Raw genomic sequence first — 17854 nt, forward strand, 5'->3', positions numbered from 1 at the left:
AGTTCCCTGCAGTACTTCCCCAGTTACGCCTTCTTTTTCACGCATTGTTCCCCATTCCGCGTGTTAGGCCCACTGTTCCGCCCACTTTGGTTGTGTGCGCCGCGCTATGTGCGCTTTTGCTGTGCGCGTAGATGCACGCCGTGTATGCCTGCGTGCGCCATGGCTGGATTGGGGGCGCACGGACAGCGGGAAACACGCGCAGCGTTTTCCTTGATTCGCAGGCGTGCGCGTGCGCTGCGTTTCGCACGCTTGCGCTCCCTTGCGCCTGCTTGCGCATGGATTTCCGGCGCACGTTTGTTCCATGAATCGGCCCTTAAGTGATGTCAGGGGGTGTTGGTTGCATTTCGATGAAGGACTAAAATTTGCAAACACAATTGTTCTGTACCCTGTAAGTAAATGTTAACAATAATTGGTGGCAATTGGAATAGAATATTTATTGCTACATTTGTGTAGCAATGTACACCAGTTGTATTTGAAAATTTGAATGGACCTGACAGTTCTGTGTCCAAGTCATTTGTTTGGAGTGTGTGTTGCTTCTTTGAAGAGGTAGTTGAGTTAATTTGAGCAGTAGATTCTTCTCTGGTTGTGGTCCTTGATGAAGTATTAGCTTCCTTTACTTTCTTTGGAGGAATTGCTGTGAGATCCTGCATAGATTGAGCCTGAAGTAGTTTTCATTTACAATGTTTTGCTTTTTGCGGAACAGGATAGGTTTTTACATGGGGGTGTAGAGTGAACGCAGTCTATTGTATTCTAGAATGCAAGAAATATCAGCATTTACTTAACTTGCATACACAGTTGATTAGAAATAGTCTGTTAAGTGTAGGTAAGTGTGATAGTGCTATATAGCTCATGCCTTCTTTAAAGACAGTGCTACCAATATCTATCAATGCTTTATCTACGGTAAGACCTTGTGATTTGCGAATGCTGACTGCCTATGCTAGAGTTAGAGAAAATGGTTCTCTATGTACATACATGTCTTTGAAAAGAAGGAAGTGGGCTGTTGAGCATCCTATCCTTTTAACTTCGGATAGTTCGTCAAAGAGAATATTGACAAACTGAATGTTGTTGTCACGTGGGTATGTTTGGAAGCCATCAACTGTACCGAGTGCTCCATTAACTAGTCCTTGTTCTAGTCCTTGTTCCACGTCAAGGTTAAGTTTGAGCATTGCTCCACAGTTTAAGATAATTTTAATATTTTCTCCAAACCAGCTGTGTTAGAGATAGTGTTCCAAGGTGTTTAGCCTTGTTGTGGCATGTTGACAAATGGGTAGTGTCATACCATGTATGTCCAGTTTGTCTGTGCAGGCAATTCGAACTATTGGTTGCATTTCTTTTTCTAACATGGTTTCATTACATTTTGAACAGCTTTCAAGAGTTGGCATCAAGGACATACAATAGACATTTTTGTGTGCTAATTGTTCCATGATATCAGTAGCACATGAGTTATGGCCATAGAGTGCATGGATGTGCCTGGTTTTTAATATAGTTTGTGCTTCTTGAGCTAGTTCATCAACTCTAATACTTTTTAAAATGTTGGCATATGTCAGGTCTGCAGAATGCTGCATGTTTTCAGTTCATTCTCTGTATTGGAAATGTTGCCAAAGGTTGACATTTCCTATGCTGCCAAGAGTTTTACGGCACAGTTTGTGCCCTAAGGTTTTAAAAATAGGCTCACCTTTCACTGGTGTTAATTGAAGATCTCCGAAAACAATCATTTGTTTTCCTCCAAAGAACTCTTCATAGTCTGTTTTGAGGGCCTCTTGTAGTCTGAGGTGAATTACAGCCAACATTATGTTGGAGACCATGCTCACCTCATCTATTAGCAGCATTTTCATTTGTTTGAAAACTCTGCGTAGTTCCATTGCAGCTTCTGTAGAAAGTTTGTAATAGTCTAATTTGTTTTGGTGTTCTACTGGAAGGAGTAGTTAACGGTGCAAAGTGACACCACCTATGTTGTAGGCAGCTAAACCTGTGGGGCAGTTACAACAGCTGACAGTTTGTTGTTTGTCAATTGTAGGAGGAATTTGCTGATGATTTTGATTAAGAATGTTTTGCCTGAACCAGCTTGACCACTTACGTATAGCAGTATAGGTTTGTAATCTTGGCAGGTACAGTTTTTATTTTCATGTTGCACACCATGTTCAATTTGTTTTGTTACTTCTTGGAAAATGCTACGCTGCTCATTGTTTAATTGTGATTTCAGTCCACCAAAGTCTTCTGTAGATTGCCCATACTGACACATGGTGTTGTCTACTTCTGTCATGGCTAATTCTGCCTCATTTGCTATTAGTGTCTGTCCAAGTGGTTCTTGGCTTCGTGTTACAGAAGGTTGACTACTGTCAGGAGTGTCCACATTGTCAGTCTAGAAATCTAATTCGAGACCGCAAACATATTTTGGTGGCGGTGGGCCAACCGTCTCATGCACGATACGACAGAATATAGGTTTCGAGTATTCTAATGTACAGCCATTTTGTTTTTTAACCACTGCTCATTGCTTTCTGTTCCTATTGCTTCGCAGTATATTTTTCGCTTACACTGCTTGACTGGGGAACAATGCTGTCTATATATGAAAACAAGGCCACAGGGCCGAGAGGATAACAAGAGTTTCGCTGAAACACAAACGTAGGCAGCGCCAGGAAGAATGCCTGGCTCCCTCCTTAATGTAGCCTCGAAGCAGAGCCGCAGGGCATTTAATCATTTCACAGCTCCCAGCCAGTCCCGTTATATGGTAGAATATGTTAGAATAATAACACTTAAGGCTTGAATTATGCTTTTCTAACGGCCCCCCTTTGCTGAGCCCGCTAAGAGCATGTTGGCTCCCAGGACGCGAATAGCACCTGATAGATAGCAAGGTCCGGAATCTAACCCCCTCTGCATGTAGCTCGCTTCCAAGAACAGAAGCGCCATGTTCTATTCAATAACCAAAAGATGCCTACACACTCACAAATTGCAAATTGTTACTAGAATAGATGTTTGAAGGTGTCATAATAGCCAGAGATGTCCATCGTCACACCAAGTTCAAAGAAACCCAATGAAGAGGGGTGTTAACCATGACATAGCTGATTGTTTGATATGCATTTTGTATATATGTAACGGATGTACGTAATTCGCTGTCTTGCATCCCACGAGGTCTAGAGATACACATCGCGGGGCATCGAGACCGAGTTGGCCAACTGAGACTTTTGCTTTGCAATAAAACCCTAGCTTTGGGAATACAACATCGTGCCTGGCGTCTCTATCGTGTGTGGTGACTCACCTTGTTTCCATAGACGTCAGGGTGCCCTAGCGGCCCCTTTCAACATCTATTTGGGCCTGGAGTAGTTCTTCGTGTTGCTGTTCATTGTGCAACATTGATTGGTACGGTGTAAAGTTTACATCTGTTATAGTGCTTTCATTTGCTTTGAAACCGTCTTCATAGGAGTCAAACGTATCCAGTAACTCTTCTTCTTTTCTCCATGGTTTAAAATGTTGTAGCAGGGACATGTAATACAGTTCTTTATGTTGAGGAGTTTTTAATGACAATTTGATATGATTAATTAAGCTGTGTTTGGTAAGTTTCACTAAACTGCCTTCACAATTTGCTACTCTGTATCTACCTTTCTTTTCATCTGGTTTAATATTATTTTTGTATGTGAAGTTTTGGGCTATGTAGTAGAGGCACATGGTTGCCAAAGTGGTACTCCTTTTTGGGTAGTATTTGTCTAGTAAATTGTTTTTCAAAATGTCTTCACTGTTGGGATCATTTTTGGCTATTGTTTCTATGTCCTCATATGATTTGAGAACTCTTTTTCTAGATTTAGCAGGACCAAGACTTAGCCATACTATATTGTCGGATTTTCCATACAAGGCAGTACTGGTTAAACGTTCTGCAGCTTTATAGCAGCCACATTCTCTATGAGAGGGCATTTTTATGCCTAAACTGTACAATTTCTGTGAAAGTGCTTTGTCAGATGATATGTTATCCCAGAGGTCCTGGAACTCTGTTTTCTCTGCTTTGGTTAAGTAGGCTGTGACATATCGTGCAACTGCAGTGAAATTGTCTGCAATGTACTGCACATCTATGTTTGCATTCCATAGGAGGGCAATGATTGCGTTGTAATCATTGATGTATTTTGATTCTTCTGTTCTTTTTTATGTAATATGTGTTCTTAGGTGATTTACCTTTGACACTATGTCTAACTGAAGACATGAAGTTGTTTACTTGATCTGTTGTTGAGACTGGTCTAGGGAAACCAAAGCGGCATTTAGTGTAGTATTTCCGTTTGGTTTTATATTTGTGATGACAATATTTCCTACATTTGTGTCTTTGAAATTGTAAAATGTGTGCATGAAGGTCACTATTTGTTGTTTGTGAAGGGATTTCACAAGTGACATATTTTTGGATGAACTGCAAAACAGTGGCATCACTGTCCTGCCCAAATTTAGGAGCATCTTTAATCCACAAAAGCATGTGTATGTGTGGTGCTCCTCTGGCTTGGTATTCTTTTCTCCAAAAGAAGTGTTGCACTTCTCTGAGGGGAGGAACCGTTTTATTACAAATTAAATGTAGCATAGCAATGAAGCGATGATTGAAATATCTTGATACATTCACAGGATCTAGAGAGCACAGTTCTCCTGGTGTTTTTATATCTGTTTCTTTTGTTTTTGTTTGCTATGCGTAGGATATCGTGTAAATCTTCCCATGCATATTCTGCACAACTTAATGTCACAAACCAAGTAGGTGAGCCATGGTTTCTCATACAGCAAAATCTATGTGACGTCGGAACCAGTATTCTTTTGTACCACGCATGTTTGCTAAAAGATTTGTAATGCTTGACTAAAATCTGATCTTTTTCTTGCCCTTTTTGTAGTAATTCCGTAGCTGACATATTTTGAAAATGGGTACCTGATTTCAATGTGCGTGCAACTCCGTAGCATAGAGTTTCTAGTTCACTTTCAAACAGAAGGTGGAATATGTATTCCACGTTTTGTCAGAATCTGGGGTCTTCAGAATACATTCATAAAGAGAGGTATTCTGATGCTGTTATTTGTGTGGGACTATCATCGTGCATTCCTCCTTTGCCAGTAGGAAAGAGGAAAGGAAAGGCACGTGCTTCTATACTTTTTCCCCATGTGGTGATTGGCGATCCTTTGGCTTGTCGCATTTGGTATGTTTCCAGTGTATTATCTATGGGTCTTTAAAGTGTAATGGGTGAATTGTGTAATGGTCTAAAATATTGGATTCTCTAGCAGGATCTAGAAGTTCAAATTGACCATTTGCTGATGAGTCTTGAATTATTTCAGTGGTTTCCCTCAGGTTTTCTTCAATATTAATTTCTCTGTAGTATTCATTGTTGTCTTTTAGATATTGCAGGGCTTGTCTTACGTTATGTAAGTCTACGAGTTGTTGCCAATTTTTTGTACGCCATTTACTTAGATAATTAAAGATTGATCTATTGGATGTTGTACTCCCAGAGTATGTACATTTTCTTTGAGATCTAATGGCAAATAAACTACTTTGACCCAAATGCCTTTCACTAATTCAGAGGGAGGTAGTTTTGCTGTTTTTGGTTGAAGGCGTATTATTGCTTGAAATGGGTGCACTGATTGAATTATGATGCTCTCATATAAGTTGAGTTGTTGCAGGGGTTTTGGTAATGGAAATAATTCCAGGTTATTTGTGATAGCACGTGAAGGTGTTTGGTTGTCGTCAAGTTTTGCAGTGCAGTAACTGCAAAGTATTAAGGGGTCAGTAATTTCATATTTGTTTTCTGCTATAAAATAGAGAGCCAATTGGAACCATTTGGAATCTTCATCTTCATTGTCTTCTATTTTGTACGTTATGTCTAAAATTTTTGTGCTATTTTTATAAAAAGTCCTGCGGCAACATACACACAAATGGTTGGGTACTTCAGCAGATGTACTTTTAAACTTTAGTATTTCTTTTTTGTACGTGTGTAATAGAAGGTTGCCATCTGTACAGTAGTCTGTTGTAAATCTATTGCATTTCATAAGTGGCTTTCAATTCCAAAATATTTTCTCTGGATATGCTCTATTTCTTCGAGTAGTTGTTTGGCTGTACCATATAGAAGATTGTTATTTAAGTTGACTAGTGCTAAAGCAGGACTTTTGGCATAGTACAGTTTATGGACCAGATTTCTTATAGTTGTATGGTGTGTTGATATCATTTTGATATGGTGGAAGGTGCTTTTGCAAATAGGTCCAGAAATGCAGACTAATGAATGTCCTTGTAGTACTGTGTATGTGTGCACTGGACAGGGGTCCATATTTTGTAGTACTTTAATTTTGAGTTTGTCTTTGCCTTTCACATACTGATTGAGGAACTGGCATAAAAATGTGAAAGATTTTTTGGCAATGTTACACATTGATGTGCACGGCCATTTGTAGACTGGGCGTGTTGGTTCAGTGGAATGGACAGGTGATACTGAGTTTTCTGGGGATATTTGTGTGAGCAGGGTTTCTTGTTCCATAATGGTATTACGTTTTTCATACCCTCGTCCACTGCTATGTATGGCAATCAGGTTTATTTGCTTTTGTTTGTATGCTTCTTCATTGAAATATGGTTCTGTGCTCGTGGTGTGACTCCATTCACCTCCACAGATGTTTGTGAAGTTATCTTTGTTGATATTCCGTTTATTGAGAAGTCTTTTTTGTAATTTAGCACTTAGTTTTGTTAGTGGTTTCATTCTGTTTAAAACGAAAATAAATAATTTCCTTTTGAGAAGGATTGCACTCTCTATGAGAGCTTCTAGGATTAATTTTCTACGGTAGGTTTTAAGGGTTGTGTGTGATTTCTCTCCTGTTTTTCTAAGGTTCTGAAGGACTCTTTGGCTGAACATATTTTGTAAAAGATTTTTTTTTGGTATGCTTACTTGACGGTAGATCAAGATTTATAGGTGCAGTGTTAGCACTAGTTGTAGCTGCAGTCTTGTTAATCACTTTCCATTTCGTTTTACATTTTGAAAGAGGAGGCAAAGTTTCTGTACTGGAATCTTGTTTTGTTTCGCTTAATGACTGTATAAGCTGTTTTGTTTGAACTTTTTGTGCAAATTCTGCTAGATGTGGATGCTTACTTTGGAGAGTTTTAGTTTGATTTAGTTTACTTTTGCGTTGCTTTCTACGGAGTTGCATTTAGGTAGGCATTCTTTGTGGACTGTTGGAGAAAAAAGAAAGCGTGGGTTGGGATCTTGTGCAGAGTATGTGTGCTTTGTGCATGAGTGTCTGAATATGATGGTAAGGATTTATTTATTTTATTTATTTATATTAATATAGCGCGCAGCCAGCCCAGGGGCATTGTGGCGCTGTTACTTGCAGGAACTTAGTTACAGGGGGTACAGGATTGGATGTATGTAGAGGTGTGTGATTGTGCAATGGGCTGCTACATCAGGTTGGGAAGTCTATTCTTGTATTTGTGTGTTACTATACTGGTGTTCAGATTGCAATAGAAAGCATGGAGCTGGTGAGGGGAAGCACTAATACTGAATGTTATGTTGCAGGGTTAATACAATTGTTTGTTCTAGAATACTAGAATTGTACAGTGTTTGAGTGACAGAACATTATGGCAGTATTGCACTTACTTTTTTGGATGGAAACAGTAGGTTTCGTCTGAGTTCTCATTCGTACTTCAGACGCTGCTGCTTTTCAGGAGATTGGTCTTCACTGCAATTGTTAAAGAAAGAAGTTAGTAAATGTGTGTTAGTAGCACTGTTAATGTAGACATAGATTTCTTTATTTTTGCAGTAGTAATGCTTTCTGATAAATGTGCATAGCATGTACATGCACTTTCTTTGTCTATGTGCATTCTGTATATTTTATTTAGAATCTGTTAGTTGAATGTGCTTTAGAAATTAGTACAATAGTAAGCACATAAAGCACACTTGGCTTTGTAAGGCAGAGTTATTGGATATTAGGAGATAGAAGAAATAATGGTATGCTTTGTTTGCAATTTTTACAGGGGAAATGGCAGGAACTGTATGGAAAAGTATGCAATGTATGTATTTAGGAAGGTCTGGGAACTAAATCAGAAGGATTTTATGGGGTCAGCAGCTTATTACTCAGTAGGTGATTACTAAGTACTGGGTGATTCTGTCGTGCTTGGAGATGGGAGAGTCTGAAATAAAGTAAGGGTTGTAAGGAAGGCCCTGGTGCTTGTGTTGCAGACTGAAGGGAAGGGGGGGGGGGCAATGTTGTATGTCATGCTTTACAACACTGCACATAGTTGTAGATGATGTGATAGATATGACTGCACCTGTGTATAGTTGAATGTTGTTGTGAAATCTAGAACGGAATGGGCAACCAGCTGGAATAAGAGAGTGGTGTAGATTGAAAGAACAGTTGTAGAGGCAGTGGTGTTGTTTCAGTTGATATTGGCTATCTGTGTGCATAAATAAAAATACATGTACTCATCCTGGCTGTGTGTCATTTTATAACATGGTAGAAAGCCTTTTTCTGTAATTATACTGTTATTTCTCCTATCTTTTAACATAAAATGACACTGTTAGATAGCTGTGTGTTTTGTCTGATTACTAATATAACTCATTTGAAAAGGAAGTAGAAATGATAGAATGTATGTGAAATGTGCAGAATGTATTGAAAGGAAATTGTATGTACATCTTATGCACTATAATGCATTAATGCTATCATGGTTGAAATGTGGTTCAATACGTGGAAATGGTTATAGAAATGATAGAATGAATGAAGAAAACAGTTTGCCCATTGCAGTTAATAATATGGAAGTGGTAGTTACTCTATTTATATGAATTTATACAAGAGATGTACATGTACCATGCATGCCAATCCTCCCGATTTCGGCCGGAGACTCCTGATTTTTCAGTGAACAATATTGTTATTTTTCATGTTCTCCCACCGAAAATACACCTTTGCCCAATGCATTCTTATGAAACAAATGTTGTCTCCTGATTTTTCGGAGGAAATGTCCCTTCCAGGTGGGTCGGAATGTTGGCATGTATGATGTACTGTTCAAAAAATATTCATACCTGTAGTTTGTGTTCATGCATGTGGATGTGCATGAATCTGCAAGTAGAAATGTTGACTAGTAGTTGCTGTAGGTGCTTTGCAGTCACAGCGCAATTGTACTCAGAGTGATCAACAGTACATCTAAAGTGCTGAATTGTGATGATGGAGTTAGATGTAGCGGTCTTGCATGTGATTGGTGGATGGTTGTGTGACTGCTTAACAGTATCCAATGAGGGAATGGTGCAGAGAGTGAAGTGGAAAGGGTAAAAGGGCTGCCCGAGCGTTACTTACAAGCTCAGCGGAGAGCGCGGCTGTTCGCAGACAGGACATGCAACATTCGGGGCTTCCGAGTATGAACTATGAGTGTATTTTGAGGCTTAGCGAATCAGGTGTTGAGGTTCTGCTTCATATTGAGAGAGGTTGTGTGTAGTGAAGATGGCGGAGGTGGAGAAAGTCAGGGTGGTGGTGCTTGGAGATATGTTTGTGAATAGTTTGGAGCAGTATGCTAAATCTAGGAATGTGGCTAACCATTTTGACACAAAAGGAATGGAGGGGGTGTGGTGCACTCTGCCTGTTTTAATTGCAGGCAATTGTAGATGTTTGTCAGGATATGGCTAGGTATAATAGTCCACATGTGCTTGTTCTGCACCGTGGTGCTTTGTCTTTGGGCTATGTCAGTGCCCCTACTTTGTTGCAAGATCTGCAAAGCTTGGTTCAGGTAGTAATGAAACTACTTCCAAATGCCAAGATTATTTTTTCTGGTTTGATACCTAGGCGAATATGGGACAATAGTTCTGTTTTTTGTCCTACGCAAAATGTTGGTAGGTGCTTAATCAACCGAGGCATGTTTGCTTTTATGACTACAGCGAGCATTTTCTTTTGCAACAATGACAACATTGACTCTTGTAATGTTGATTACTTTAAGGAAGATGGCATGTCGTTATCTTTATTGGGAAATGCCATGCTGTTTTGGAACCCAAGGGTTGCTTTGGAGAAGCAAATGTGAAGAATTTTGGAGAAAAATAAGAAATAAAAATACTAAATAAAAGGTGTTTCTGAAGCATCTGCAAAAAAACAAAAAAGGCTCTTCAGAGCCAACCTCAAAGGGTAAATGGGGCACACTATTTAAATTTTAATTCCCTGCGCCCTGATTTTTCGATGTTTCCACAGACACCTGCGCTGTCCCAGGACACTTTGAACACCAAGAAAGGGCTAAAGAAATTCCATAAAGTATGCAGATCGCTAGGGACACAGTGTGGGTGGGACATGTGCAAGGGTGAACTTTCCCAGGAAAATACCTTGCATTGCCGAAAAACACTTTTAGGTGTCCTGGCGCCCGGACAGTGTTCGTTACACATAGCGCGGGTGCGGTCACATGATGACGTCGAGGACACGTTGGCGAATGGGACGGCTGTCCGTAGACCAACCAAATGCGCGGGTCAGGTCTACGCATACGTGTGGGTGTTCTACGAACAGTGTTCCAGTCCCCGAACTAATTAAAAATGCGACACACGTGTGGCAGACAGTTGCGCACAGGCACAATGTTCATAGGGGCAAGTGTGTGCTGCGCATGCGCACGGGTGTTCTACGGACAGTGTCCAGGTCCCCAAAGAAAACAAATGTGCGTCACAACTTTGCCAAAAGGCGGACGGGCTATGTGTTCTACGGATATATTTGTTCTGGTTTCAGACAATGTGAACAGGGGGAATGTTCTTAGGACACTTTATTTTGCATAGCTACGTATATGTGGAAGTTTTTAGTGTTCTGCGGACACCTCACTTTTGACTACGGCCAATTCGAACAGGTATAGTGTCCTTAGGACACCCCTATTTTGGTTAATTATGGACAGGCAGACATCTTGTGTGTCCTTAGGACACTTCCATCATGTTTAAGAACATGATGGAAGTGTTCTTAAACATGCCTTACATCACTTGCCAACTCACTTTAGAGTGAGTTGGTAAGTGAATTTGAGAGACCTGTATAGTGGGGGAAGGCCTATCAATGCAATCTGAATATCACGTAATGCAATCTGGACAGAGAAGCCCTGCTAGATTTGAGAGACAGGCCTATCAATGCAAACTGAGTATCATACAATGCAATTTGGGGACAGAACCCCTGCTAAACTTGAGAGACCTGTATAGTGGGAGAGAGGCCTATCAATGCATTCTAAATATCATAGAATGCAATTTGGAGATAGGACCCCTGCTACATTTGAGAGACCTGTATAGTGGGAGAGGGGCCTATCAATGCAATCTGAATATCATACAATGCTATCTGGACACAGAAGCCCTGCTAGATTTGAGAGACAGGCCTATCAATGCAATCTAGTCACAAAAACCCTACTAGATTTGAGAGACCTCTATAGTGGGAGAGAGGCCTATCAATGCAATCTAAATATCATACAATGCAATCTGGACACAAAAAACCCTACTAGATTTGAGAGACCTGTATAGTGGGAGAGAGGCCTATCAATGCAATCTGAATATCTCTTAATGCAATCTGTACACATAAACCCTACTAGATTTGAGAGACCTGTATAGTAGGAGAGAGGCCTATCAATGCAATCAGAATATCTCTTAATGCAATCTGGACACAAAAGCCCTACTATATTTGAGAGACCTGTATAGGTCTATACAGAGGTGGGGAGGTCTGTGCTTAGCCGGTCTGATTGGTACAGTATTAAATAATGATTAAATTGTGTCTAAGTTGAGGGTGAGGGAGAGAGAGATGCAGTGGGGAGTAATCACACTGTTTACTATGGGTTTGATAAGTGTCTTGGCTGACCCAGGCCGCTTCTACCTTACTGGTCCTTGTAGTTGATGGTTGACGGCTGGCCACTGGCTTCCCCTGCGGACACCTGCTGACACTTCTTGGAGCCGCCTCTTTTGGAGCTGCCTCTGTTGGAGCCGCCCTTGGCCTTAGGGCCCTTAGCCGCAGGGCTGCACGGGCAGAGGGCTGCCCTGGGAGGAGCGGTGATGAGGGCCGAGAGGACCAATGGGAGCAGGGGGGTGGGAGGGAAGGAGAAGCAGGAAGAGGGCACGGGGTGGGAGCGGGTCTACAAGGGGCCTCAGGGACTTCTCAAATCCACAAAGAAAACAAACAAAAAAACAGCAGCAGCAGTCAGGGGCAACACTCACTACGCTCCAATGGAAATGGAGCCGGTGAGTTTTGCTCTGCTGCTACAATGCCAGAGACATGGTCCACAGACCAATGGGAGCAGGGGGGGTGGGGTGGGAGGTAAGGAGAAGCAGGAAGAGGGCGCGGGGTGGGAGCGGGTCTACAAGGCACCTTGGGGCCTTCTCAAATCCACAAAGAAAACCAAAAGAACAGCAGCAGCAGACAGGGACAACACTCACCGCGCTCCGATGGAAATGGAAGCGGTGAGTTTTGCTCCGCTGCTACAATGCCAGAGACAAGGTCCACGGACCAATGGGAGCAGGGGAGGCGGGACTGGAGGCGGGAGGGAAGGAGAAGCAGGAAGAGGGTGCGGGGTTGGAGTGGGTCTACAAGGGGCCTCGGAGCCTTCTCAAATCCACAAAGAAAACCAAAAAAAACAGCAGCAGCAGACAGGGACAACACTCACCGCACTCCGATGGAAATGGAGCCGGTGAGTTTTGCTCCGGTGCTACAATGCCAGAGACACGGTCCACGGACCAATGGGAGCAGGGGAGGCGGGACAGGAGGTGGGAGAGAAGGAGAAGCAGGACAAAGGCGCGGGGTGAGAGCGGGTCTACAAGTGGCCCCGGGGCCTTCTCAAATCCACAAAGAAAACCAAAAAAAACAGCAGCAGCAGACAGGGGCCACACTCAACATGCTCCGATGGAAATAGTGTTGATGTTGTCCGAGTCCGTCCGCGAACAGGCACATGGTCCCCAGACATCAGAACCACTAGCACAGGTAGGGGGTTCAGTATGTTGAATGCTATATGTATATAAACTACGGGCATCCTAGTAAACATTTATCAAATTTACATTATCTATATATCTATATTCAGTGAAAAAACTTTGTTACAGGAACATTATGGTTAAGTTGCGCTACTAAAAACCTATGAAATTCAGTGAAAATAACATTTGTGATGTCATCTTTGATATCGTGGATGTTAGTCTTAGCAGTGCAAGGTGGTGGCGCGAGTTATGGTTGCTTACCTTACCATAACTGGCGAATTTCAGGGTTTTTTTCGGTTTTACTTGGAACCATAACGTCCCTGAAACAAAGTATTTTTAAATGAATTTCATAGGTTTTTAGTAGCGCAACTTAACCATAACATCCCTTTAACAAAGTTTTTTTTCACTGAATATATATTCCCAAATTAAGTGAGGATTCGTCAAATGGCATCTCATTTTAAGTCTTTACATTATTTTGGGACCCCCCCTCTAATTTTGCCCCCTCATGACAGAAACCCACCAAACGTTGCATGCCCACTCAGAATCAGCCCAGGAATATACATGAAAAATGTCATGCAGTTCTATTAAATGGCGCCAAAGTTATAAGCCATCCGTAACTGCATTTCACCAACCTTGGAATGCTGAGGTGTTCGCAAACTTTCACAGGACTGTTCGCGAACATCAGGACTGTTCGCTGACTTTCACAGCAAAAAACACCTGTTTTTTTTGCTTCTTGCAGCCATATCCCATCCCATCCTCACCACCCCTCACCTCCCCAGAGATTATTTGATACATTTGACAAGTGGAATGCTGTGTTTTTTCATATGTTTTTACTGCAATGTCCGTGGACATCAGCTGCCGTCTGCGAATCCAAGATGGTGGCCGTTTCCAAAAATCTGACACTTCACGCTCCTCACCATCCAATCAGCGAACACGTTCCATGTCCGTGGACATGACGTAAGCCGATTAGACAATCAGGACACTGTCCGCGGACCGAACAGGGAAGTGTGTCCGCAGACCGGACATAGATATCACTAATTTTTTGTGACCTACTTTTTGGTCATTTTTTAAAAAATTACTGGACGGATTTTCACCAAATGTACAAAAACATGCTTTTGGGATCAAGCCGCTGCTCCTGCCGCAAATTTGGTGAAAATCCGTCTAGCGGTTTGGGCTGTAGGCGTGAGCAAAGTTTTTTCCCCATTCAGTTTATGGGGAAAAAAAGACATTTTAGGACCCACCCTATAACTTTGCCCCCCCTGGACAAAACTTCACCAAAATTCAGAGTGGGTCATATACTTGTTTTGCAAAGTTTGGTGAGGATTCGTCCAGGGGGAGCGAAGTTATAAGCTGCCCAAAAAGTGCTCTTCCTATGGAATTAGCAACTTAACCATAACTACACAGCCACTACTGTGGCTGTGTAATATATCAGGACTACTGCATCTCCTCAGAGTGCCTCCCCATCCACAGATTTCTCCTCCCACGTGTCCATATAAACCTCCTTGCGTCCCATCTTTAGGTGCTACATTGCACATTTTACAACTACATTGTATTCACACTGTACCTGCATCATTGTCATTATGTTGCTAGGTGTATGCTGTGAGAAACTGGAGGGTATTCTCACTCCTCAACCCCTTGGATCCACCGTGCAAGTGGCCAGGGAAAGGCCAGGGCTATTGGATCGCGAACCTGGAGGCAGAGAAGCGAGGGAGGACCACCTGGCTGGAGGGACATTGAGGACTGGGTGGGGGTTGCCCTTGGACGAGACATGGTATCCCCCTGTCCCTACTAACAACCAACCCAAACCTTCCCCAACCTTTATGGGCTATTGTCAGCCATTTACCCACACTTGACAGTACTGGGACAAAGAAGAAGCAACTAAGAGCACTGAAGACTATGGGCCTCATTATGAGTGGGGAAGGGAACCCTGACTCCTTACTTGGCGTAAGAAAACCTGAATAGAACTATTTCATCCTGACTTTAATAAAAGGAATTTTGAGACTTTGCTTTTTTAGAACTGTTTTATACTTGGGGAAGGGAGCTGAAAGGAAGTTGTGAGCTGGAAGAAGCTCAGGACTTTGTGTTAAACACGGTTTTCTTTTTGGTTACTGACAGTGCTTTAAGTGGGCCGGGGCCTGCCGGGGCCGGGCCCCGGCAGTCTCCAAAAAGTGAGGCTGAGCCGGGGCCCTGCCGGGGCCACCCACCCCCACCACGCCATGGCAGGACGCATTATCCCGCCGCGGCCGCAGCCGCAACGAGAGATGCGCCCGCCAGTTAAACGTCAGGCAAGCTGACAGAAGTGCCAGCCAGCCACAGCGTCGCTGTGACTGGCTGGCACTTCCGTCAGTCTCTGTAACTTTCTCTGATGACCCCTCATCTGAGGGGCCATCAGAGGAAGCTACAGTCCGTTAGTTCCCCTCCTCAGGTCACTGACCCTCAGCGAACCCGCGGGCTCCGTGATCTAATATGTAGATTAGATCACGGAGCCCACGGGTTCGCAGAGAGTGAAGGACGCCTCGGGGTCAGTGCTCTGAGCAGAGATCACTGAGCCCGAGGCGCCTTTCTCCTTTGGCAAGGCTTTATAAAAGATGCCTTCAACTGTGTACGTTTAAGCCATCTTTTATACAAGTAGAAATATTTCTATGTTTATAACAGATGGCTTGAATCGTACACAATTCAAAGCAACTTTTATAAAGCTTTGTCGACGGACAAAGCCACCTTGGGTTTTGTCCGTCCTCAACGCTTTATAAAAGATGCCTACGTTTCAAGACGTCTTTTATAAACATAGACATATGTTACAAATGTCTATGTTTATAAAAGGCAGCTTGAATAGTACACAAACCATAGTAAGGTAAGCACACAAGTGTGCGTAACTTACTATGGTGTGTGCACTTTCAAGCCACCTTTTATAAACATAGAAATATGTAACATTGCTATGAATATAAAAGAAGGCTTGAAAAATACACAAACCATAGTAGTACGCAAACCAATATATAAATGCTCAAATACATTTATATATTTGTTTGCGCACCTTACTATGATTTGTGCACTTTTAGGCCACGCCCACAATGGAGGCCACGCCTCCAAACGAGGGCCCCCCCTCAATTTCTTACCCCACTTAAAGCACTGGTTACTGACATCCCTACATATTGTATAGTTATAGTTGTGAGGGCAAGTATAGGGTTTGAACACAGATTCCAAAGTTGAACTCTTGGACTTAGACTTTCCTTAGTTTTATTTAGGTAGGGAAATCCCCACCTTAGCATAGGGCAAGTTAGGCCTTTTCCCATCCGGACATTTAAGTTAATAAAACAGATTGTTTTGAATATTAAATCCATTGTGTGTCCTTCATCATGCCTTCACAATGCAAATCTAAAATCTATCACACTACACGCAAAATAAAACGAATAGTAACACTCATCACATTCCAACTAATGACACTAGATTCATACCAGATTTCTACATTGCGCCAACATCGTGCCTACCCCAGTTATCAATATGCCTTGTGCAATGTAAACCTTTGTACTACATTGAAACCAATATTGACCATTAACAACATTCCCCCCTTTAGTTAAATTATTAACTAACAAACTCCAATCTGGTGGAGGGCATGAGACAGTAACTGAGGCCCCACTGCGGTACAGGCTTTGACTCCAGTTGCAAGGAAATCCAAGTGGTTCATCACAGCCGGTGAGACGAGAAGCGATCCGATACGAACCGGGCTGTGATGAATGAAAGTCGCAAAGTGGCAGAACAAAAGAAGTCCAAAGAACTGTAAGATTGAAAAGGGGGACACCAGCTTCAGAAGGAAGCCGGCATCACATGGGTGCTGCTCCGCGAAACCCTGGTCCATCCCCACCAAGTAAAAACTACAGATACCAGAAGGACATAGGAGACATGCCAAGATGGGTCAAAGTGGTCATTCAGGAGGTCGAGCAAAATCCCTGTACAGTCAAAATCCTTTGACCTAAGAACTATAAAGAAAGTAAGGGAAGTGAATCCCGCCACATGAGAAAGCAAGGGAAGTGAATCCTGCAAGCATTGAAAGCAAATGCGAATATGATTTTGGCAAGAGTGAACCCGGAAGAGGGATGCTGACGAGAAGGGGGCAAGTCTAAAGTCCCAAGAAACTGTGTGTCGACAAGAGTGGATCCGGCCGAGGGATATCTCCTCGAACTGTTTAAAAAGACATTGAGATTTGTGAAGGAAAGAAAAGCCATAGTAAACCCAGTAGAGGGTGACTGAAACTAAAGAGGTGTCCGCTCCCAGAAGAGGGGGACCCAGGGGTGAACCCATCAACGAGAAAAGCTATTGTGAACCCGGTGGAGGGAGGCTGAAAGCGAAAGAAGGGTCAGCGCCCGGAAGAGGGGGACCCAGTCATGAAGAGCTGTTTTCCAAGTAAAGAGAAGAACGCTGTGACTATTTTTGTTTCGATACTTTGGAACCTGAAAGGCCCTTGAAAGCAAGAGAACATAGTTATCCGAGGTCCTGACATTACAGAAGAATGTTCTAGGGATTTGTGCCCAGAAGAGGGGGATCGCAGGGTGAAAGTCATCACCTAAAACTAAAAAAAGGGAACTGTTAATTTTGATATATGGAATTAGTTTTGTGAAATGTCAGCGCCAGGAAGAGGGGGACCCTGGGATGAACCCATCACCCGAGAAAAGCTATAGTGAACCAGGTGGAGGGAGGCTGAAAGTGAAAGAAGGTTCAGTGCCAACATGTTAGGCCCTCGAAGGCAAGAGACTTTGAAAGTGGAGGAGACTTGGCCATTGAAAAACTAGAACAGAACTGTCGACTTGTGCTGGCAAAGCTAGAGTGTGTGCTGTGGTCCAAGATCCCATCTTAGCACATGCTCAAAACGTGGGTGAGGGAAACCCAAGCTACGACATACTGACATATTATTTGTGAACACTTCTTTCTTTTCTTGAGAACTATCCCAAACCCTTTTTGTATTAGTTGTAAGGTTTGGCAATATGTTTCTTAGTATAGGA

This window comes from Ambystoma mexicanum, chromosome 13, assembly GCF_040938575.1.
Source record: "Ambystoma mexicanum isolate Mex_15411 chromosome 13, UKY_AmexF1_1, whole genome shotgun sequence".
Classification (NCBI taxonomy): Eukaryota; Metazoa; Chordata; class Amphibia; order Caudata; family Ambystomatidae; genus Ambystoma; species Ambystoma mexicanum.